The sequence below is a fragment of the Mobula hypostoma genome, chromosome 4 (genome assembly GCF_963921235.1).
Source record: "Mobula hypostoma chromosome 4, sMobHyp1.1, whole genome shotgun sequence".
NCBI lineage: Eukaryota > Metazoa > Chordata > Chondrichthyes > Myliobatiformes > Myliobatidae > Mobula > Mobula hypostoma.
In genome coordinates, this window is record NC_086100.1 from 119,215,872 (window position 1) to 119,241,946 (window position 26,075).

General features: G+C 43.2%; 1 protein-coding gene across 3 annotated transcripts in view; it reads right to left on the reverse strand.

Annotated features, from left to right (window-relative positions):
* The window catches only part of naf1 (nuclear assembly factor 1 homolog (S. cerevisiae)), a 227,405-nt gene that overhangs the window by 168,216 nt on the left and 33,114 nt on the right, over positions 1 to 26,075 (reverse strand). The gene's annotated exons all lie outside the window — the stretch shown is intronic.

Here is a 26,075-nt window from a genome sequence, read left to right on the forward strand (position 1 = left end):
ACAGCAGAGGTGTCTGAAAGCAGAGGCATAGGGTAAGCAATTTAGAGGAGGGGAGATGGAGAAAGCATGCTTTCACCAACAGACTGAATGGAATCTGGAATACATTGCCTGAGGGTGGAGGGTGAATGCTCTCAACATTTACCTAGCTGGATAAGTATCTGAACTGTTGGGCAAATGGAGTCAGTACAGATGGGAACTTGATAGTCAGCATGGACATAGTTGGGTTGAAGAATTATGCTGCATGAGAATGAAATGTGATGCAAAGTGCTAACAACAACAAAGGTCACATCTGTGCCATCACAATGCACTAATTCTTGGTGGCAGAGCTTGATCTTCCTTTAGGCTCTCTATAAATGCAAATTAATCTCCGAAATAGAATAAAGAGATAGAAGATTAGATTTATTTGTCACAAGTACAAAGCATTGAAGCATTGAAGACTACCATGAAATTTATTGCTTGCATCAACAAGCAACAGTCCGAAGTCCACCAGCGTCGCCATGCTTCCAGTGCCAAAATAGCCTGCCCAGAACTTACAAACCTTCAGCTGCATGTATCTGGAATGTGGTTGGAAAACGCAGCAGCCGGGGGGGAATCCACGTGGTCACAGGGAGAAGGTAAAACTCCTTACAGACAGCAGCACAGACTAAACCCCAATCATTGATCACTGGTCGCAAGCGCTGTGAAGTATTACTTTAACCGCTACACTACTGCACCACTATTGGAATAATTTCTCTAATTTATCTTCTGTTATTTTATTGAGATTTAGTGCAGAATAGGCCTCTCCCCCTGCAATCCCCCCATTTAATCCTAGCCTAATCCCGGAACAATTTACAATGACCTATTAACCTAATTAACTCTCTTTCCCAATGGGGATGGGGTGGGGGGTGGGGGGGGGGGAGGAGGAAAGAGTCTGCTGGTTCTCCAGTCCAGTGAACTCAAATAAACATTGCTTCAGATTGTTGCATGGAAACAGCAATCTGTTGGGTCTCCCGCTCATTGTGGAAAGGGTGACACCTCTCTGTCCCTTGTTAGTTGAGAGAGACAACCAGCGGCATGTTGTGTTGAAGTGCTGGGTTATGGACTGTAGTTTTTTTGGACTGCAGATCATGGGATTTTTGGGGGCTTACTCTTACTTGCTTGGTGGGCGGTGGGCGCTGATATTTCCTGCTGGAATAAGTTGGGAGGAGGGGGGATAAGGTGTGGGTTGATGCTTGCTGCTACCTGTTTGTGGGAGGGTGTGGGGGTGTCTTTGGGGTTCTCACATTTTTCTTGTCATTCATTCTTTGGGGTTTTCTTCTATTTCATGGATGTCTGTGGAGAGTAAGAATTTCAGGTTGTAGACTGTATACATTCTCAGATATTAAATGGAACCACTGAACTGCACTGTCTTTCTGTGGGAGGAACCCAGAGCACGCACAGGAAACCCACACGGTTATGGGGAGAACGTACAAGTTCCTTACAGGCAGTGGTGTGAATTGATCCCAGGTCGCTGGTTCTGTAAAGTGTTGTGCTAACCACTACGCTACCAAGCCACCCTAATAGTACTACACTGACATTGCCACTTAAGGGTGCAGATTAACATCTTGTCAGAACCCTTGATGGTGGTGGAATGACAGATTTATCAGAGATTAGATTAGATTCAACTTTATTATCATTGTGCCAAGTACAGATACAAGCCAATGAAATACAGTTAGCATCTAACCAGAAATGCAAAGAATAGTGTTATTTACAAAACAACTGCGAATAAAAAGTAAGTGCTACAGCACACAAATATAGAAGTACTGACACAGTACAATATGGGTGCAATACTGCTTAGCGCTGCGATGTGCGGTTCAGCAGGGTCACAGCCTCAGGGAAGAAGCTCTTCCTGTGCCTGCTGGTGCGGGAGCGGAGGCTCCTGTAGTACCTAGCAGATGGGACGAGAGTAAAAAGTCCATGGTGAGGGTGAGATGCATCCTTGATAACGCTTTTCGCCCTGCCCAGGCAGCATTTACGGTAGATGTTCTCAATGGTGGGCAATTGGGTGCCAATAATCCGCTGGGCCATTTTCACCACACGCTGGAGTGCTTTGCAATCCAATACAGGACAATTGCCATACCACACTGAGATGCAGTTGGTGAGTATGCTCTCAGTGGTACAGCGGTAAAAGTCTGTCAGTATCCTGGGACAGAGGTGCGCTTTCTTGATGTTCTGCAGGAAATAAAGACGCTGTTGTGCCATGTTGAACAGGATGGAGGAGTTCAGGGACCGGGTGAGATCCTCGGAAATGTGGACACCAATGAATCTGAAGCTTGATACACGCTCCACTACAGCTCCATTGATGTAGATGGGGACGTGAGTGTGGTTCCTAGCATGCCTGAAGTCCACAATGATCTCCTTGGTCTTATAGGTGTTAAGGGCCAGGTTGTTGTCGGCACACCACGCGGCCAAGTGCTGGACCTCGTCCCTGTAGGCCGTCTCGTCATCCCCTCTGATCAAGCCAACCACCGTGATGTCCTCTGCGAACTTGATTATGGAGTTAGAACCATGTACAGGAACATAGTCATAGGTGAAAAGGGAGTACAGAAGAGGGCTCAGCACACAGCCTTGAGGCACGCCGGTGATCAGGGTGAGAGTGGAGGAGGAGAGGTTGTCTAACTTAACTGATTGGGGTTTATTAGACAGAAAGTCCAAGGTCCAATTGCAGAGGGATGAGCTGATACCAAGCTGGCGAAGTTTGGCGATCAGCTTGGAGGGGATCACAGTATTGAATGCCGAACGAAAGTCAACGAACAGCATTCTGACATAAGAGTTGGGGCTGTCCAGGTGGGTCAGGGCAGAGTGAAGTACTGTGGAGATGGCGTCCTCTGTTGACCTGTTGGTGCGATAGGCAAATTGAAGGGGGTCCAGGGTAGTGGGCAGACAGGATTTCAGATGTAATAGAACCAGTCTCTCAAAGCACTTTGCAATGATGGGGGTGAGTGCAACTGGGTGGAAGTCATTGAGGCCCGTGGCAGTGGAATGCTTCCACACTGGTACGATGGTGGCGATCTTAAAGCCTGTGGGGACAACTGCCAGGGCCAGGGACGGATTAAAAATGTCCGTGAAGACCCCGGCCAACTGCCCTGCACAGACTCTGAGCACACGGCCAGGTATTCCATCTGGACCAGCTGCCTTCCGTACATTCACCCTGCTCAGGGTGGCACAAACATTGGAGGTGGAAAGTGAGAGAGACAGTTCACCAGGTGGGAGATCCGCTTTGAGGGTGACCTCCTTGTTCTCTCGGTCAAAGCAAGCATAGAAGTAATCGAGCTCATCAGGGAGGGAAGCAGAGCTGGAAGGGGGCACAGTACCAGATGGTTAGAAGTCTGTAATGACCAGTATGCCATGCCACGTGCGCCGGGGGGCCGAGGAACTGAAATGCTCCTCGATTCTCTGTTTGTATATGTGTGTAGTTTGAGAGACTCCCCTCCTCAGGTTTGCCCTGGCTGAGCTGTAAGCCTCCCGGTCTCCACACCTGAAGGCTGAATCTCTGGCTTTGAGCAGGAGGCGAACTTCTCTGTTCATCCATGGTTTCTGATTGGGGAAAACTTTTATTTGTTTGTGTGATGTCACTCTATCTACACACTTGTTGATGTGCTCAAGGACAGAGTTGGTATATAAATCAATGTTAATCTGAGAGTCTCTGGTGGCATGGGCAGCAAACACACTCCTGTCTGTGTGCTGGAATTGGTGCTGAAGAGCCCAGTCAGCACCCTCCAGCCAGATCTTAATAGCCTTCATTGTGGGTTTTACATGTTTAATGACCGGGCTACAGGCTATATTTGGGAAGCAGAAACAATGAAAGATGGTCGGACTGTCCCAGGTGGGGGAGGGTAGTGGCTTTGTATGCATCAGCCACATTTGTGTAGACATGATCTAAGGTTTTATTTCCCCCTGTGGTGCATGATACATTTTGGTAAAACCTTGGAAGTACAGTACGTAGGTTACAATGATTAAAGTCCCCAGCGATAATAAAGGCTCAGTCTGGATGCAATGTCTGCAGCTTGCTAATAGCGGCACTGAGGTCTTTCATGGCTACTTTAGCATTAGCATCCGGTGGAACATAAACTGCGACAGCAATGATGCATGTAAACTCTCGTGGTTGATAAAAAGGTCTGCACTTAATAATCAGGTATTCCAGATCAGCAGAGCAATAAGTGTCAGCAATGGTGGAGTTAGTACACCATGATCGATTCATGTAGATGCATAAACCACCTCCCTTACTTTTACCTGTCGTTGTTGCAGTTCCGTCAGCCCTGAAGACCGTGCGCCCTTCCAGTTCCACCACGTTCTTTGGGACATCACTGTTTAGCCACGTCTCCGTAAAAAAACATGACGTTGCAATCCATAAACCTACTTTGTGTGAGGGTCCAAGTCCTTAGTTAGTCCAGCTTGTTCGTCAGAGACCGAACATTGGCGAGGAAGATGCTGGGTAGCGCTGGCCGGTGTGGATTTAGCCTTAGCCTAGCACGCAAACCTCCACACTTCCCCCACCTATGTTTACAGTCTCGACACCAGCGCCGGGCCCTTCCGGTTGAAGTGAGTTGAATGCAGGTCCGCAGTGTCCTTACTAACTCCGAAGGTACTTGGTCGAAGTTGAATGGATAGTCCAAAACTGTGTTGGTGCATCGGTAGTTAATGACCAAAAGTGACTGTTTGCTGTAAGTGTAGTTCGCATAGCCGAATCAAGCGAACACGCAGCAAACAAGCAGATAACTTTATACTTTATTGTCGCTAAACAATTGATACTAGAGCGTACAATCATCACAGCGATATTTGATTCTGCGCTTCGCGCTCCCTGGAGTACAAATCGATAGTAAATATTAAAAATTTAAATTATAAATCATAAATAGAAAATGGAAAGTAAGGTAGTGCAAAAAAACCGAGAGGCAGGTCTGGATATTTGGAGGGTACGGCCCGGATCCAGGTCGGGATCCATTCAGCAGTCTTATCACAGTTGGAAATAAGCTGTTCCCAAATCTGGCCATATGAGTCTTCAAGCTCCTGAGCCTTCTCTCGGAGGGAAGAGGGACGAAAAGTGTGTTGGCTGGGTGTGTCGTGTCCTTGATTATCCTGGCAGCGCTGCTCCGACAGCGTGCGGTGTAAAGTGAGTCCAAGGACAGACAATTGGTTTGTGTAATGTGCTACATGGTGTTCACGATCTTCTGCTGCTTCTTCTGGTCTTGGACAGGACAACTTCCGTACCAGGTTGCAATGCACCCTAGAAAAATGCTTTCTATGGTGCATCTATAAAAATTAGTGAGGGTTTTGGGGGACAGGTCAAATTTCTTTAGCTTTCTCAGGAAGTAAAGGCGCTGATAAATTAACATACATCAAAGTTGCTGGTGAACGCAGCAGGCCAAGCAGCATCTCTAGGAAGAGGTACAGTCGACGTTTCAGGCCGAGACCCTTCGTCAGGACTAACTGAAGGAAGAGTGAGTAAGGGATTTGAAAGCTGGAGGGGGAGGGGGAGATGCAAAATGATAGGAGAAGACAGGAGGGGGAGGGATAGAGCCGAGAGCTGGACAGGTGATAGGCAAAAGGGGATACGAGAGGATCATGGGACAGGAGGCCTCGGGAGAAAGACGGGGGGGTGACCCAGAGGATGGGCAAGAGGTATATTCAGAGGGACAGAGGGAGAAAAAGGAGAGTGAGAGAAAGAATGTGTGCATAAAAATGAGTAACAGCTGGGGTACGAGGGGGAGGTGGGGCCTAGCGGAAGTTAGAGAAGTCAATGTTCATGCCATCGGGTTGGAGGCTACCCAGACGGAATATAAGGTGTTGTTCCTCCAACCTGAGTGTGGCTTCATCTTTACAGTAGAGGAGGCCGTGGATAGACATGTCAGAATGGAAATGGGATGTGGAATTAAAATGTGTGGCCACTGGGAGATCCTGCTTTCTCTGGCGGACAGAGCGTAGATGTTCAGCAAAGCGGTCTCCCAGTCTGCGTCGGGTCTCACCAATATATAAAAGGCCACATCGGGAGCACCGGACGCAGTATATCACCCCAGTCGACTCACAGGTGAAGTGAAGCCTCACCTGGAAGGACTGTTTGGGGCCCTGAATGGTGCGTTCACCAGCAACTTTGATGTATGTTGCTTGAATTTCCAGCATCTGCAGAATTCCTGTTGTTTGCTGATAAATTAACACTATTTTTCGAAATCTGGTAAGACACTGAGCCTCGCGATACACACTCGCCATCTTCACCTGGTAATATTACCTGATAATACCCTCAAACACTTTGAATAATTCTCCCCCCCCACCACCCCTGATATTACAGATAGTATTCCAAGCTTTTGAGTATAAACCAGGCAGGTTTAAAGGATCATGATAAATGGAGACCTAAAGCATTTGTATGGGAACTAGGGCACAGTGAGCTAAATGCCAAACATTGGGAAAGCAGACTTTATTGTTGCTTTACTATATATTTTTTCTGAAAATGGAGGAAATCAATTATATTTCATTTAACACCTCAAACTAAATGCATTTGTTAGAATTATCAACCTAGTTCCGAGCTCAGAATAAGAAACAAATATCAGTCACCTTTATTACTGTGTTATCTAGAATTCCATGTAGTTTTCAATTGCAAAAAAAAAGTCTTTTACAAAAAAAAACTTTTTCTTAATTTTGTTAGGTAAACTGATTTCTCTTTTTACAGCTTTTTTTAATAACTTGACAGTCACACTCCTCAAATCAGTACACGTTCAAAACTATATGTTTAGATGGCACTGTGGAATGTAATATGTACTTGACAGCACACAAGATTCTTGTTTACAGAAAACACATTAAATTTTTATTCATTAAATTTAACAACTGACATACTGACACCGTGGTCAAATTGCAACGGCATAAGTTGAGCTTTTTTGAAGTCACTAATAATTACAAATCCCTTTCATATATTAGGCTACCGAGGGAGTTGGAGGCTGGCCAGCTTGGGTGCACAGGACTGAGAAATAAATATTGGCTACACAAATTATTCAAGTTCAAGGAAGGGGCAAATTGGCTATACTTCTCAATATTATTTCATGAAAACCTTGGGAAATTGCATCTGCAGGCATAAGTAAAGATAGTTGCAAAGCTTTCCACTATGAAACAGATGAAAAACCTTTTCAATAAACCAATGTGGAGCACAGATAAGCCCTTGGAAAGTACTGAAGCCTTTCCAAGAATAACGACACAGTTCATCTCCTTTATTAAAAGTAGTAAATAAAATTGGGAAGTTAAAAAGGAGTAGGCCTTGACTATTCAATTTCATAAAACACTTCTTAATATTTTAAAAATCAGAGGATGCATGGAGAGAAGCAGAATAAGAAAGATTGAGACCTGGTCATGGAGAAGACATCTTAAAGATGACCAAGGCATTGATCAGAGATAGGATTCTCAGAGGACCTTGAAAGGCAAAAGAAATTGGGAAGTTTGTAAAGGAAATTGCAGAGCCTAGGCACCAGACATCTCAAAGAAGAGCCAGTGGGGCTTGAATATGGAGGATGGATAAAAGGGCAGAGCTGAAGGAAGGTAATCTTCAGATACTACTCTATACAACTGCTTGTTTTATTATAATACATAAGCATGCAGCTCGCACATCACCTCAACCTGTTAATGTTCAGGCAATGTTACTCAGGGACTTCAAGTTTACGTTTAATTGTCATTCAACCATAAATGAATACCCTTGAATAGAGCTAAATGAGTCAACGTTATTCCAGGGACGAGGGGCAAAATACAGTACCAACAGTCACACAAGGCACGTAGAGTACAGATAAGATAGCTAGCACATAAGACAGCAACACACATCAAAGTTGCTGGTGAACGCAGCAGGCCAGGCAGCATCTATAGGAAGAGGCGCAGTCGACGTTTCAGGCCGAGACCCTTCGTCAGGACTAACTGAAGGAAGAGTGAGTAAGGGATTTGAAAGCTGGAGGGGGAGGGGGAGATGAAAATGATAGGAGAAGACAGGAGGGGGAGGGATAGAGCCGAGAGCTGGACAGGTGATAGGCAAAAGGGGATACGAGAGGATCATGGGACAGGAGGTCCGGGAAGAAAGACAAGGGGGGGGGGTGACCCAGAGGATGGGCAAGAGGTATATTCAGAGGGACAGAGGGAGAAAAAGGAGAGTGAGATAAAGAATGTGTGCATAAAAATGAGTAACAGCTGGGGTACGAGGGGGAGGTGGGGCCTAGCGGAAGTTAGAGAAGTCAATGTTCATGCCATCAGGTTGGAGGCTACCCAGACGGAATATAAGGTGTTGTTCCTCCAACCTGAGTGTGGCTTCGTCTTTACAGTAGAGGAGGCCGTGGATAGACATGTCAGAATGGGAATGGGATGTGGAATTAAAATGTGTGGCCACTGGGAGATCCTGCTTTCTCTGGCGGACAGAGCGTAGATGTTCAGCAAAGCGGTCTCCCAGTCTGCGTCGGGTCTCACCAATATATAAAAGGCCACATCGGGAGCACCGGACGCAGTATATCACCCCAGTCGACTCACAGGTAAAGTGATGCCTCACCTGGAAGGACTGTTTGGGGCCCTGAATGGTGGTAAGGGAGGAAGTGTAAGGGCATGTGTAGCACTTGTTCCGCTTACACGGATAAGTGCCAGGAGGGAGATCAGTGGGGAGGGATGGGGGGGACGAATGGACAAGGGAGTTGTGTAGGGAGCGATCCCTGCGGAATGCAGAGAGAGGGGGGGAGGGAAAGATGTGCTTAGTGGTGGGATCCCGTTGCAGGTGGCGGAAGTTACGGAGAATAATATGTTGGACCCGGAGGCTGGTGGGGTGGTAGGTGAGGACCAGGGGAACCCTATTCCTAGTGGGGTGGTGGGAGGATGGAGTGACAGCAGATGTACGTGAAATGGGGGAGATGCGTTTAAGAGCAGAGTTGATAGTGGAGGAAGGGAAGCCCCTTTCTTTAAAAAATGAAGACATCTCCCTCGTCCTAGAATGAAAAGCCTCATCCTGAGAGCAGATGCGGCGGAGACGGAGGAATTGCGAGAAGGGGATGGCGTTTTTGCAAGAGACAGGGTGAGAAGAGGAATAGTCCAGATAGCTGTGAGAGTCAGTAGGCTTATAGTAGACATCAGTGGATAAGCTGTCTCCAGAGACAGAGACAGAAAGATCTAGAAAGGGGAGGGAGGTGTCGGAAATGGACCAGGTAAACTTGAGGGCAGGGTGAAAGTTGGAGGCAAAGTTAATAAAGTCAACGAGTTCTGCATGCGTGCAGGAAGCAGCGCCAATGCAGTCGTCGATGTAGCGAAGGAAAAGTGGGGGACAGATACCAGAATAGGCACGGAACATAGATTGTTCCACAAACCCAACAAAAAAGCAGGCATAGCTGGGACCCATACGGGTGCCCATAACTACACCTTTAGTTTGGAGGAAATGGGAGGAGCAAAAGGAGAAATTATTAAGAGTAAGGACTAATTCCGCTAGACGGAGCAGAGTGGCGGTAGAGGGCAGCAGTTAAATACAGCCTCAGAAAAAATATAGTCCAGGACCCTGAGTCCATGAATGTTTCAGAAATCTGCAGTTGAACACAATACAGCTGGTCTTCTGCCAAGCGAACACTGGTGAGCAGCACCAACTCCACCTTGGATGCCGCTCCATTCGACCTCCAATGGAGTGCACCAACTCTGGTGTCTCTCTCCTGGGTGGCTGTAAACAGGCGACACTACAGCTTGAGGCCTAGTCCTCACTTTGAACAGGGCCACACAGCTTGATCCGCCAATAAATCAGTGAATCGGACTGGCAGCATTCCACATCAACAATGTCCAACAGGGTCTTGCAATCACAAGAAAAGCAACTAAGATGATCGCTCGCTGTTGAACTGCACACATCCTTCACAGGCTGATGCCTCCAATGCCTCCGATGCCTCTCTGATGCAGGCAGCAGCACAATCTGCAATGTCCAGCTCCTTGAGTTTCTCCACCAAGCAACTCGCTGAAGGGATAGACCAGGCATGGAACAGCCTGATAGGGTAGTGGCAGAGGCAGATACATTAGGGACGTTTAAGAAACTCTAACACTGTCACATGGATGAGAAAAACATTGAGGACGATGCAGGAGGCTAGGATTAGATTAATCTTTAAAGTAGTAGTTTAAAAGATCAGCACAGCATTGTGGGCTGAAGGGCCTATACTATGATATACTGTTCTACATTCTAAATCAGTGGTTCCCAAGTGGGTGATAGCGTCCTTCCCCCTCCCAGCTGTGGTGGGAGCTTCTAAGGAGGTGATAAAGATAAAGAGGGTGGGGGGGGCAGATGCTTGGTAACAAGGGGGGGCAGCTGAGGCTTAATTTAAGAAATGAATTACTTATTATAAGCATTTGATCCTCAGTGGCTCATAATTGACTATAATAGTTACATAATCACCTCATTTCTTGCTAACCTACTATTCTCTTAGACTTTGCTCGAAGATCATTACAGTTGCTGAAAAGCAATGTGACACTTTTATATCTGGCATGTCATGAGAAATCAGAACTGAAGAAATTGTGTTTTTCCAGGCCCAGGCCATGCATTATTCCTATTCACTACTGTAGTACAGTGTTAGCTAGTACAATTCCAATACTCTAATCACCGAGTAGGGAGGGGAGGGAACATCGACTCAGACCATGACAGGCCTGCGTCGGGCACTTCCATGCCTTACAAGGCGCAGATTGGAAGTCTGTGTGGGGTGACACTCCTCGCACAGAATGACACAATTCCTTTGAATTAGAGTATGGCATTCAATGGGGTAAAGTTCAGAATCTGCCTTTCCAATAGTCTTGTTCACATTTCTCTAGCTTATGGCCTAACCGAGACATCGCTGCTCTACTTTATATACCTTCATCAGCGAGTCAGGTTTTGCCTGAGTTATGATGTCATAACTTTCCCCTTAATTGATCGCAGCACTTGAGGTTGGACGTAAACAATAGCTGATTGACCATGGCCACTAATCCATAATGAGAATGACAGAAGCAAACCAAATGAAAAAGTGTAGACAGTATAGTGTGGAGTATTTGAACTATGGATTTATACCAGCATCAAGTAACCGATGTGTCTGTTGTGAGAAAAAGTTTTTTTCCCAAATGAGGCAATGAAAACATCCAGGCTCCTTGAACAGTTCAAGAGAATACACTCTGATAAAGAAAACAAGAACTTGGCTTATTGCAAAAAATGGAAAGCACTATAAAACATGTTTACTCACACTTCATAACAAAACAGTGATGTACTCAAACCAAAACATGGTTGCTCATTGCTAAAACTGGAACGTCCTATACAATTGGAGAAATGAGGGAAGCTTAGAGTACAGTTTTGCATAAGTCACAAGACCAAATAATTAAAGCAATTCTGCTCAGAGACAACTCTGTTCAAAGATGACTAGCTGAAATGGCTGCAAATGTGGAGAACACATTGTGCAACATACTTTTTTGCTCTGCAGTTCGATGAGTCAACTTTGCCAGACAACAAATCTTGTTTCTTGCTATGTTTGCTTCTTAAAAGATGAAAGCATGGTTCAAGAATTCTTATTTACTAGGGGACTAGAGGCAGATACAAAAGGTGAGTAAATATTTCAGGTTGCTGAACAATTTTTCTTTTCAATATTTTTATTAGCTTCTACAGAAAAGAATACAGGGTACAAGAAAGTATATATAAAGGTTGAAAAAACAACTACCAATTACATTATCTATTCATAATAACAACCTCATTACCCTGTATTCATGTAGGTTAGTCAAAGTTATATTGAAATATACTAATTTATTACCAAAAAAATCTAACCCCTACCAAGACCAAAGCTTGAGAAAAGGTAAAATACCTTCTCGTATAATAAAAATTAATAATAGCCAACATCTAATTTTAAACAAATTGAGGGTTTTGAAAGTTTTGAAAATAGTTCAGAAAGGGTCTCCACAATGTTTGAAAGTCTTGACGAGATTCAGAAATGGAACAACGAATCTTCTCTAAATCTAAGCAAGACATAACATCGCATAACCATTGAGCATGAGTAGGAGGAGAAACATCTTTCCATTTAAACAAAAACGCCCTCCTAGCTATAAGAGAGCTAAAGGCCAAAATATGTAAATCTGATGTCTTCAACTTGATATCTTGTCCAGCAACAATACCAAATAGGGCCGTCAGAGGAATAGGCTTAAAATTGACTTTGAAAAGTAAAGAAAAAGTTTGGAAAACTTTCTTCCAATATTTTTCAAGACATGGACAAGTCCAAAACATACGAATTAATGAAGCTTCTCCATTATTGCATCTATCACAGTAGGGAGATATATCCGGATAAAAACAAGATAGCTCATCTTTAGTCATATGGGCTCTATGGACCACGTTAAATTGTATGAAGGAATGGCCAGCACATAGCGATCACATATTAATCAGTTTAAAAATTTCATTCCAAAGTTTCCTCAGATATTGATGTCTGTAAGTCATGTTCCCAGAGATTCTTAACTTTGTCTAAAGGAACATTCCTCATCTCCAGTAACATACCATAAATATTAGATATTGAACCATTATAAAAAGGTGTCAAATTAAAAATTAAGTCTAGTAAATTCTTATCTAAGCTTATAGGAAATGTACATAATTGAGATCCTAGAGCAATTTTTCAAAGAGAAGGACATTCTGTTCACCAACATTCTTGCTTGTGCAACAGAAGGGACACCATCAATGACAGGACTCCACTTTCTTGAAAAAAGCTGTACCAAACATATTTACTGTTCACTGTGTAATTCACAGACATCTTGTTGCAAAAAGAAAAATCTAAGTGATCAGCTGCACAAATCATTAAATATTGTTATCACAGTGGGAAGTACAATCAAGTCCCATGTTCTCAATACTTGACTATTTCAAGAGCTTTGTATTGAGAAGGACGAACAGTCGGAAGCTTGCTGCTGCACACAGAAATCAGACAGCTCTCAAAAGGAAACTGCCCGAAATGCTTTTACGCATTTTCAAAACTGATAAAATTCTGAGGACTTGAATGCTTCATTCAGTAATCAACTCAGAAATATTAGTCACGACATTGTTTAGTAAGCAGAATTATTCACAAAGTTTAAGGAAATCAGTCTTCAACTGTAAAGAAATTATGTGAATCTTATCAAAGTCAAATCAGTCATCTGCACATTTCTGTCCAAGTTACCGTCTTTAAGTGTAACATTGTCCATTGCAACGTTTTCCAATTTCCAAGCCTCTTGAATTTGAAAAGCAAGAAAGAATGCCAGAAGATGATCGTCAAGAATACTGTACCCACCTGGGTGAGCTGTGTAAAGATTTGTCAAAGATTTCAGAATTTCCACTCAATCCAAATTCCACATTGGGTAACAAATCCACTCCTGAACATTTATAATGAGGAATTAACAGGAAGGATGAAGGAAGAACTGATCTCACGACAAAATGACTTTGAACTGAAGCCAAGGTTCAAAAAAAATCTTAACAAGACATTTGGTTGCAGAAAAAAATCTCTGAACTGTATAAAAAGGTCACAATGTTCTTTCACAAAAATGAGAAAATCTGTAGATACTGGAAATCCAAACAACACACAGGAAGTGCTGGAGGAACTCGGCAGGCCAGGCAGCATCTATGGAAGAGAGTCTGCTGAAAGGTCTTTACAGTCAACATTTCAGCCTAAGGCTCTTCAGCAGATTCTTTTCCATAGATGCTGCCTGGCCTGCTGAGTTCCTCCAGCATTTTGTGCGTGTTGCTCAAGATATTCTTTATTGCCTTTCCAACATCATATTTAGTGGAACAACATACATCAAAGTTGCTGGTGAACGCAGCAGGCCAAGCAGCATCTATAGGAAGAGGCGCAGTCAACGTTTCAGGCCGAGACCCTTCGTCAGGACTAACTGAAGGAAGAGTGAGTAAGGGATTTGAAAGCTGGAGGGGGAGGGGGAGATGCAAAATGATAGGAGAAGACAGGAGGGGGAGGGATAGAGCCGAGAGCTGGACAGGTGATAGGCAAAAGGGGATACGAGAGGATCATGGGACAGGAGCTCCGGGAAGAAAGACAGGGGGGGGGGGGTGACCCAGAGGATGGGCAAGAGGTATATTCAGAGGGACAGAGGGAGAAAAAGGAGAGTGAGAGAAAGAATGTGTGCATAAAAATGAGTAACAGATGGGGTACGAGGGGGAGGTGGGGCCTTAGCGGAAGTTAGAGAAGTCAACGTTCATGCCATCAGGTTGGAGGCTACCCAGACGGAATATAAGGTGTTGTTCCTCCAACCTGAGTGTGGCTTCATCTTTACAGTAGAGGAGGCCGTGGATAGACATGTCAGAATGGGAATGGGATGTGGAATTAAAATGTGTGGCCACTGGGAGATCCTGCTTTCTGTGGCGGACAGAGCGTAGATGTTCAGCAAAGCGGTCTCCCAGTCTGCGTCAGGTCTCACCAATATATAAAAGGCCACATCGGGAGCACCGGACGCAGTATATCACTCCAGTCGACTCACAGGTGAAGTGATGCCTCACCTGGAAAGACTGTTTGGGGCCCTGAATGGTGGTAAGGGAGGAAGTGTAAGGGCATGTGTAGCACTTGTTCTTCTTACACGGATAGGTGCCAGGAGGGAGATCAGTGGGGAGGGATGGGGGGGACGAATGGACAAGGGAGTTGTGTAGGGAGCGATCCCTGCGGAATGCAGAGAGAGGGGGGGAGGGAAAGATGTGCTTAGTGGTGGGATCCCGTTGGAGGTGGCGGAAGTTACGGAGAATAATATGTTGGACCCGGAGGCTGGTGGGGTGGTAGGTGAGGACCAGGGGAACCCTATTCCTAGTGGGGTGGTGGGAGGATGGAGTGAGAGCAGATGTACGTGAAATGGGGGAGATGCGTTTAAGAGCAGAGTTGATAGTGGAGGAAGGGAAGCCCCTTTCTTTAAAAAATGAAGACATCTCCCTCGTCCTAGAATGAAAAGCCTCATCCTGAGAGCAGATGCGGCGGAGACGGAGGAACTGCGAGAAGGGGATGGGGTTTTTGCAAGAGACAGGGTGAGAAGAGGAATAGTCCAGATAGCTGTGAGAGTCAGTAGGCTTATAGTACACATCAGTGGATAAACTGCCTCCAGAGACAGAGACAGAAAGATCTAGAAAGGGGAGGGAGGTGTCGGAAATGGACCAGGTGAACTTGAGGGCAGGGTGAAAGTTGGAGGCAAAGTTAATAAAGTCAACGAGTTCTGCATGCGTGCAGGAAGCAGCGCCAATGCAGTCGTCGATGTAGCGAAGGAAAAGTGGGGGACAGATACCAGAATAGGCACGGAACATAGATTGGTCCACAAACCCAACAAAAAGGCAGGCATAGCTAGGACCCATACGGGTGCCCATAGCTACAGCTTTAGTTTGGAGGAAATGGGAGGAGCAAAAGGAGAAATTATTAAGAGTAAGGACTAATTCCGCTAGACGGAGCAGAGTGGTGGTAGAGGGGAACTGATTAGGTCTGGAATCCAAAAAGAAGCGTAGAGCTTTGAGACCTTCCTGATGGGGGATGGAAGTATATAAGGACTGGACATCCATGGTGAAAATAAAGCGGTGGGGGCCAGGGAACTTAAAATCATCCAAAAGTTTAAGAGCGTGAGAAGTGTCACGAACATAGGTCGGAAGGGATTGAACAAGGGGTGATAAAACAGTGTCGGGGTATGCAGAAACGAGTTCGGTGGGGCAGGAGCAAGCTGAGACAATAGGTCGGCCAGGACAGGCAGGTTTGTGGATCTTGGGTAGGAGGTAGAAACGGGAAGTGAGGGGTGTGGGAACTATAAGGTTGGTAGCAGTGGATGGGAGATCCCCTGAGCGGATAAAGTCGGTGATAGTGTGGGAGACAATGGCCTGGTGCTCCTTAGTGGGGTCACGATCGAGGGGTAAATAAGAGGAGGTATCCGCGAGTTGTTGCTGTGCCTCGGCAAGGTAGAGGTCAGTACGCCAGACTACAACAGCACCCCCCTTATCAGCGGGTTTAATAATAAGGTTAGGATTAGTGCGGAGGGAGTGGAGAGCAGAGCGTTCCGAAGGAGTGAGGTTGGAATGGGGACAAGGTGCGGTGAAGTCGAGACGGTTGATGTCCCGTCGGCAGTTGGCAATAAAGAGATCCAGAGCAGGCAGAAGACCAGAGCGGAGTGTCCATGAAGAAGAGGAGGGTTGAAGACGGGAGAAGGGGTCATCGGTGGGGGTGGAAGAGTCCTTGCCGAAGAAGTAGGCTCGGAGACGGAGACGGCGGAAGAAAAGTTCCGCATCATGGCGAACACGGAACTCACTGAGGTGTGGGCGAAGGGGGACAAAGGTGAGGCCCTTACTGAGAACAGAGCGTTCTGCCTCCGACAGTTGAAGGTCGGAGGGGATGGTAAAGACCCAGCACGGATGAGAGCTGGGATCAGAGGGGGGAGGGGGGAGGCTGGGGGTGTCAATGGAGAGGGGAGGGTTGGGGTGAGAGGAAGATGGAGCCTCTGAGGGCCCAGGAGTTGACGGTGGGATCTGAGGAAGACGGGGCTGCGGAGTGGTGGTGGGGGAAGGGGAGACGGGAGTCACAACAGCAGCACATAAAGACCCGGCCTGGAGTTCAAGGCTGGAGTCGCAGTTGGTGGTTGCGCAATCGCTGTGAAGGTGTCCATGGTCGTTGCTGGAGTCCGGGTTTTGAATATGTCCTGAGGTGTTGGAGCCGCCGAGATCAATGGCAGGGGCCGCAATTGAAAGTTCATGCCTGCTAGCGTCGGGGCCGGCAGGCTCTGGAGTCCGTAGATGTAAGATCTTGCGATCTTTGCCTAACATGACAAAGTCAAAAAAACGGCGATTGCAGGCGTGAATCCGACGGAGGATGAAATAGAACGAGGAGATGTCTTCATTTTTTAAAGAAAGGGGCTTCCCTTCCTCCACTATCAATTCTGCTCTTAAACGCATCTCCCCCATTTCACGTACATCTGCTCTCACTCCATCCTCCCACCACCCCACTAGGAATAGGGTTCCCCTGGTCCTCACCTACCACCCCACCAGCCTCCGGGTCCAACATATTATTCTCCGTAACTTCCGCCACCTCCAACGGGATCCCACCACTAAGCACATCTTTCCCTCCCCCCCTCTCTCTGCATTCCGCAGGGATCGCTCCCTACACAACTCCCTTGTCCATTCGTCCCCCCCATCCCTCCCCACTGATCTCCCTCCTGGCACTTATCCGTGTAAGCAGAACAAGTGCTACACATGCCCTTACACTTCCTCCCTTACCACCATTCAGGGCCCCAAACAGTCCTTCCAGGTGAGGCATCACTTCACCTGTGAGTCGACTGGGGTGATATACTGCGTCCGGTGCTCCCGATGTGGTCTTTTATATATTGGTGAGACCCGACGCAGACTGGGAGACCGCTTTGCTGAACATCTACGCTCTGTCCGCTACAGAAAGCAGGATCTCCCAGTGGCCACACATTTTAATTCCACATCCCATTCCCATTCTGACATGTCTATCCACGGCCTCCTCTACTGTAAAGACGAAGCCACACTCAGGTTGGAGGAACAACACCTTATATTCCGTCTGGGTAGCCTCCAACCTGATGGCATGAACATTGACTTCTCTAACTTCCGCTAAGGCCCCACCTCCCCCTCGTACCCCATCTGTTACTCATTTTTATGCACACATTCTTTCTCTCACTCTCCTTTTTCTCCCTCTGTCCCTCTGAATATACCTCTTGCCCATCCTCTGGGTCACCCCCCCCCTTGTCTTTCTTCCCGGAGCTCCTGTCCCATGATCCTCTCGTATCCCCTTTTGCCTATCACCTGTCCAGCTCTCGGCTCTATCCCTCCCCCTCCTGTCTTCTCCTATCATTTTGCATCTCCCCCTCCCCCTCCAGCTTTCAAATCCCTTACTCACCCTTCCCTCAGTTAGTCCTGACGAAGGGTCTCGGCCTGAAACGTCGACTGCGCCTCTTCCTATAGATGCTGGCTTGGCCTGCTGCGTTCACCAGCAACTTTGATGTATGTTGCTTGAATTTCCAGCATCTGCAGAATTCCTGTTGTTCATATTTAGTGGAGCACAGTTTCAATGCAGTCACCTAACTTCTTTCAAAGCAATGAAACAATCTGCAAATTACTGAACATGTGGATCTGAGACTTCTGAGTGACATTCAGACTGATGCTGAGAAGCTGAAATCACTGCATCAAACTCATCCATCTTATTGCGTGAAAAGGCAAAGCAGTGAATCATTGGATTACTAATGTACACTCTAAGATTGGTGAAAATAGATTTTACTGTAAATAAAAATTAATGCTATTTATAACTCTAACAGACTTGAATAACTTTTGCATTTGTCACTGCCTTGAATTTAGAATTCCTATTTTCTTTCACTGCACATCTTAATCAAACTTCTTTGTAGTTTTTATGTAATAGCTGGAAGAGGACAGGGGATGCTGGGGAAGTGGTCTGAGAGCCAAGGGGGTAGTAACCCAAGAAGGTTTAGGAACTACCATTCTAAATAACCTGCTGTTAGTTGGCGGTTTCCACTGGAACACACAGCCATCAGTAAGCACAAGCCAGTCCTCTGCTAAAGTACCCAATACAAGCGATTTTGTATGGCAATTTGTTATCACTCAGAAAAAAAACATATCCCATCAAAATTTGAAAAGTTTTCAAGCAGTAGATCAATAAAATAGAGAATGCTGAAATCTAATGCATTACCATAAAAATTGCAGTATAGAAGAATCATTCAACACATTACACTGCCAACTCACCACCATTTTAAGATATTTGCTCCCACGGTATTATTCCAATTCCTTTTAACTACTTTACCAAAGTGTGTTTAAATAATTTACCATTTTTAATACATTGAATGTTCAGTAAGTCTTTATATTTGTATAGAAATCTCTTAATATTTTATCCCCATTTCATCTGGGAGTTTGAAGCCTATTTGCCAAAGGAAGCCCGATAATCTTTTTTTTAATATCCTTAATCAACATGAAAACGTCAATCTCTTAATGAATGTCGAGTTTCTCAGATGAAGGATGTAGCACTGATGTTTATGATGAATGAATGTGTTTTCACTGCTACTGACACCCAGAGGGGAATTAAGCTGTCAAGGACAATATCATCAACAAAATGATCATACTTGCTGACACTGCTAGTGTCATTAATGAAGGAACGAGACAGGATACAGGTTTCCTGAGGGATGACATTTAGCATGAACAGCATTTGATACATTTGTAGACTCATCCTCAGAGTATTGCAAACCCACCAGTCAAACCATAGGAGGACATTTTTGAGCTTCACTTCTATAAATACTAGACATCAAAAATATATTGTAGGAAAATAAAATCTAGATCAAAGCTATCTGTTCTGGTAAATTACTTTTATCAATTCAACCCAATAAAGTTTAAAGTACTTAACAACAGATCTAAAAGATTCTGTGAATAGTTTCCAACATGTTAATTTCTGTCACATTAACTATCATTTACAACTGCTTGCTACTATTTCAACCAAAAGTTTTTTGGTAGGGGACAGGTTTTATACAAAAAAAAGCCTAAGTAAATCAGTAATCAGTGTGCTTATGAATCTGTACTGATGAAGCATATCTACACATTGCCGAAATTAAAAGAAAAACTGAAGCAAGAGCTTGTTAAGATCTCTATGTATTTTTTTTAATTCAACACAAAACAAAAATCATAATTTTTTGATGTATTCAATGATTTTTAATGCAAGCATTATAGCCATAACGAACCACAGAAGGGCTATGGAACTGACTTGATTAGTTTTCAGAACAAAATTAGCATGCATTGACATCATACCTTTACAATTTTAATACAAATGAGAAAAATTTAAGAGTGCTTGTTGCAAGTGGGCATATTTTAGATATTTAAGCATTATTTAGATGGGCATATGAAAAATAGGATCACTACATGGAAAATTTAAAAAGAGTATATCTCATCAAAAATGCTTTTTAAAGTTGATAAATTATTGTAAATATTGCAAAAGGAGAAAAAAGATCTTTAATAGCTTTTATTTTGTTTCACCTGCAGAAAAGCTCATGCAATCCAAGTGTTTGGAGAGATTTTGCAATCAGCAGCAAAAAAAAAGTAATGCCATTCACCTGACAGTTGCTGAAAGCTTAAGTCACTTTCCAACCCGACATCTAAAGTCTGTGAGCACGTTGAGAAAGAATGAGTTTCTGCAGACGAGAGAAGCCCCATCAACTCAGAGCCTGAACCAGCAGTGTACTGCATGCATTAAATATTAAATCAAGTACAGAAATTGGAAAAAATTGATACAGATAGGAATAACAGAACGAGATCGAGAGTGAGAAAAATCAAAGTTAGAAAAAATGAAACTTCCAATACTAATCAACTTAAAATACACTTTCATTGAATAAATTCATTTTTGGTACCATAAAATGGACCTTGCAGTTATTATTTATCAGGTAGTTAGAACAGCAAGTCCTGAATATTATCAATCTTGATTTTCTGTAAATATAGGCAAGAACTCCAAGTTCACTTTCTTCACTTTTGAGTTTATCCACGTATGCACCTCAATGAAGAGCAGGTATGTGTGACAGTAACTCTGATTTCTAAATGCATGAACACGAGAATACAGTCTGATTTATCCATAATTGTACACTATTATTAGCTCTGCCATTATTTCTGTCACAAAAGCAAGCTGTTTTGTTCCCAAAGGAGTGCACATTTAAAGTAGTCATGGTTTCTCTTAATCTTGATGTTACTCAAGATTATTTACTCAAGTTGATTTTAATCTTTCAAGCCCTTTCATTTAGTGTTCCCAGGTGCATCCTATGGTGCAATCACTTTTAGATTACACTAAACTTAAGTGAACAAAACCCTCTATTAGCTAATAAAAGGGATTAAGGCAATAAAAGAATGAGAAGAAAAACAGATTTACTTTTATATTATCACTGTAAAAATTATTTAAGTGATGCAGTAATTTAAATTGTTATGCATATGGATTTAATTTCGATCACACCATTAGTCATATCTGTACAGCACATATGGTCTATTCACCATATCCTCGTCAACCTTCTAAGCTATCAATTAATTCCATTTGCCATATTAGATATGATTTGTTCTATACCTTGCTCATCATCAAACTTTTACTTAAATATCACAATTCCATGCTTAAGGGCCATTATCACGATGTCTTTTTTTAATTAAAAGATAACTTTATTAAGAGCTGAATTTACAATAACATTTTCCTGCCACGTCACAGGGAACTCAATGCATGATAGACTATGTTTTATAGCTGAAGATTATGATGGTACCTATTCTTACACAACTCAAATGACAATAAAATGAATAGGCAAAAGGCAATCATTCACCCTGCAAACTTGTATATTGCCTCTTAGATATTAGAATATTGCATGGTACTCCCCAGAGAAGGAATCAGATAATAATGAATATTGAACCAAGATGGATGTTGAGCAATGAAAGATATTTAGAAAGGATTAAATTTTAAAATAAGCTGTTAGGAAATCAAAGATGGATGTTGAGCAATGAAAGATTTTTAGGAAGGATTAAATTTTAAAATAAGCTGCTAGGAAATCAAAGGCCACAACAGTTTGCAATGGTAGGGTGATTGGTAAGAGGAACCTAATGTGGTATAGAAAATGGTTAGAAGTGCATTGGAGGTCATGGATCAGTACAGCTGTGCAGATAATTTGTTCTGTGTCAGCTCCCATTCTTTATCTTCAAATACCTTTTCCTTCAAATAACTAGATTGAGGTGGCACACTGAATGAAGTCTTGAATTTCACCAGTGACTGCCTTCACTGAGAAGTGACTTCCAAAATACACATTCAGTGGCCACTTTATTAGGCACAGGAGGTACCTAATAAAGTGGCCACCAAGTGTACCTGTGTGTGCCCATCCACTTCAAGATTTGATGTGCTGTGCATTCAGAGATGCCTTTCTGCATACCACTGTGGTAACACATGGTTATTTGAGTTACTGTTGCCTGCCTGTCTGGCCATTTTCCTTTTAACTCCATCTTTAACAAGGCATTTTCACCCACAGAACCGTAAACTCTCTGTAAGTACTAGAGACGATCCATAATCAAAGCCACTTGGTCACATTTTTCCCGATCCTGATGTTTGGTCTTAACAACAACTGAACCTCTTGACTATGTCTGCATGTTTTTAAGCATTGAGTTCACTGCCACATGATAGGCTGATTACATATTTGCATTAACAAGCAGGTATACATGACAGTAGGACTTCTTTATTGTCAGAAGGAAGTATGGAAGGTAAACTTCGTTTGCAAATATTGAGTCACTGTTTTGTTTAACTTCAGACTTCACTGAGAATGGTTCTGGGTTTTTAGACCTGCTGCGTGACAGCAATATTTTAGCACCATATTCCACAACTCCTTACATCCACAGAACCAAAGGCCTTATTGGGGTCACAGAATGCCACATGCATTATTGTTTGCGATGTCACGTGGTAAAATTAAGTCCACTGTGCCACTACATGGACTGAATCCACACTGTGAGCCTAGGAGACTGGTCCAGCAATGAGTTTCCCTGTGGCACCAACAAGGAGAACACACTGAAGTTACCAAAGTTAGACTTATCCCTTCTTGAAGGTGATCGCTCGTCATTACTCCCATCCCAGCCTGACTGCTCCTATATTTAGACGCTGATCAAAATGCATTGATAAATTTTCAAAATCACAAATAGTTCATGTGAATAAATGTGAAACTAATTGAACGTTTATCAATAAAGCTAAGTAAAAATAATTGGGTACAGCGAAAAAATGCTACAGATCTACATTCACCAGCATAGTCAAAAACTCAATCTTTTTTTCCCCTGTTTTGATGCTCCATGAAAGCTAAATGCAAATATGTATGTGTATTATTTTGCCGAAATAACTGAAGCTCAAAGTCAACTAGGCTTGTCAGCTAGGGTTGGTAAAAATGCACTGTAATGGAATAAAGTTATGCTTCCAATGAGATAAGCAAATAAAAGATAATGATAAAAATACTTCAGTAACCAAACTTAAATACTGCAAGATTCCTGTGTGGTGAAATATTTTAAAATGTCAAGATACATATATCTGGAATTATTTTAAATTGTTTAAAATTATGAGGAGTATAGATAGGGCAAATACAAGCTAGCTTTTTCACTGAGGTTGGATGGGACTACAACTAGAGGTCATAGGTTAAGGGTGAAGGTTAGAAATTTAAAGAGGAACACAAGGGGAAACTTCTCCGCTTAGAGGGTCGTGAGAGTGTGGAACGAGCTGCCAGCGCAAGTGGAGCATGCAAGTTCGATTTCAATGTTTAAGAGAAGTCTGTATAGGTACATGGATGGTAGGGGTATAGAGGGACTATAGTCCCAGTACAGTTTGATGGGAGTAGGCAACTTAAATGGCTTGGCACAGACTAGATGGGTCAAAGGGCCTATTTCTATGCTGTACTTTTCCGTGACTATGACTAGTCACAAATTAAACAGAATAAAATAATTAATGTTGATATTATCGTAAAATGTCGAGACAGTACACATGTTCAGAGATCTGCTGTTCATTACACTTCTAATTAAAATCCATCTTAAACATGTGGAAGTAAAGTAGACCATATAAAGATACAATCATAAAGGCAAGTAGGTTAATGCGCACTCATTTCCTGAAGCCCAGCACAAGCATTATATGCATTCTATTCCATAACCTTCTCATTCTTCTCTCAGAATCAGCTTCCGCACACAGCCATTGAACACACCAACTTACCACATCATTCCAAGCTGCTGATTTTGAGGCAGCGAGAGATCAGGGACCTCCTGACTTCTTTCTATAATCTAGTAGCTGGTGTCTATGGTAGCATGTTATTAAAGCTAATAATAATCAATTAATTAGTCTGCAATTGGCCCAACATGAAACAAGACAATCATCCAACAGCAATGAAATTTGAGGTATGTATGTCCAAAGTCACCAGCACATCAGAAGTATTAATTCTCTTAAAGCTACCTGACAATTTCATCCTAACCCTTCAACACTGGTGCTTCCCACAGTTGTGTTCTGTCCCCTGCTCTACTCCCTATACCCATGACTGTCTGCTACAGTACAGTGTTAACTCAATGTTTAAGGTCACCAACCTAGCCTTTAACTTCAGCAAGATGAAATAGCTGGCTGTTGACCCAAAGAAGTAATGAGGTGAATACAAACCTGGCATCATGATTGGAGTTGCTGTAGAGATGATCAAAAGCCTTAGGTTCCTTGGCATTCAAATCACCAGCAACTTCAATTCGTCCCTCCACACTGATGCTGTGATCAAGACAGGGCATCAGCATTTTTTAGTTTCTTAGGCATCTGGGAAGACTTGGTTTGTCTTTGAAAAATGTCTCAACTATCGGAGGTTTCCAGGCAGGTCGCACTTCAGCCTGGGATCTGCAGAAAGTGATCAGCACAACCCAGCCTATCACAGGCTCATTGTTTCCGTCTATTCCATCCAGCTTCATGATGTGTTGCTTCAGGAAGGCCAATAGTGTAGTCAAGGATGCCTGCAGCTCAGGCTGCTCCCTTTTCTGTCTTCTACTTTCTAGATGATCCAGAGGCATGAAAGCCAGTACATCCAAACTTAAGAACAGCTTCTACGCCATTGCTATAAGACTAGTGAACCAATCGTCCATATCTGCTCCCCAGTGACGTTCTCATGTTTGACCATAAGGAGCAGAATTAGGCCATTCTACCCATCGAGCCTACTCCACTTCTCCTTATATGGAGAATCAGTGGTTGTGAAACATCCTCACCAAGGTAGATCTAGAAGATTTCTCCATTCACATAAAGTTAATAAATTTATATTCGTAAAAACAAACTGCAAACATTAAATAAGCATTTGAGACTGCTGCCATTGGTTTACAAACTGCAGAATTACCAGGATGAAATATTTACCAGCTTCCACAAGAACAATCAATTTTTCCCTAACAATTTTTGTTGCTGTGTAAAAATACAAATATGCACGTCTTTGTATAAGTAACCAGTAAATAGTATTGAGCATCAACAGCCATAACACAACTATTAAAAATACTGCTTTATAAATGTTTTTTAAAAGAGAAATGCAAAGCTATTAATAAAAGCAAAAAGGTAAATGGGAGAAATGACACTATTGCTATTTCAGTGAAATAAATTAACGAACAAACATAGAGTTAGAAAATACACGTGGACTAAGATGTTAACTGTCCTGTGCTATCACCAGTGGGATCATCAGTTGATCTGCCACCTGTCTTCAGGAGTTTCGGCCCGCTTATGATCAAGACTCCCTGGAGGTGGTGAGCCAGCAGTGTTAAGGCACCATCTCCCACTGGTGAGCTTAAAAACTTGGCATCTGCCTCTATCAGAGTTGTTGGTCACTTCCATCCAACAGATAGTCTGCTGTTCAGGTGTCTATGCAACTACTGAAGATAGAATACTAAGGAGAACAAAAAATGACAAAAATACTGCAAGATCTTCACACAGTGAAGGAACTTCAAAGTACATTTATTATCAAAGAATGTATACATTATACAATCTTGAGATTCGTCTCCTTACAAGCAGCCACAAAACAAAGAAACCAAAAGAACCCATAAAAAAAAGACTGTCAAAGACCCAATGAGCAGAGGCAAAAAAAAACAAATCGTACAAATAATTAAAGTAATCAAATAGCATTCAGAATAAATGTGAGTCCATGGTGGAGTAAACGTTGTGGAGCTCTCAGACATGAAGCCCAGAGCAGCCGGACATGAAAATGAGCAAGGTGCATTTATCCAGATAATTCAGAAAGGAACACAAATTAAAAAGCATGATAGAATTAACAGTTCTAAGTTAATTGCAACTTTAGAGATGGAAATTAGCAAGTGGTCAGAAGTAGAGAGTACAAGTAGAGATAAACTGAGCTGAGGATAAAATCTAAATTGAAAGACAGAACAGGCTGAAGAATATGAATGTCTCATTCCTATTCTGTGTTAATATTGTGCACTGTTATTTTCTAAATAAGTAATGAGATATCTGAAACTTAAAGCATTTACAAATAAATCTCTTGAAATTACATACCATCTTGAACCAATAGTCCATTAAATTTTATGAAACTCTTACAATGGCTATCTCTGTACATCTACAAACAACATACGATTTGTCTCTGTATCTTTCTTTCCC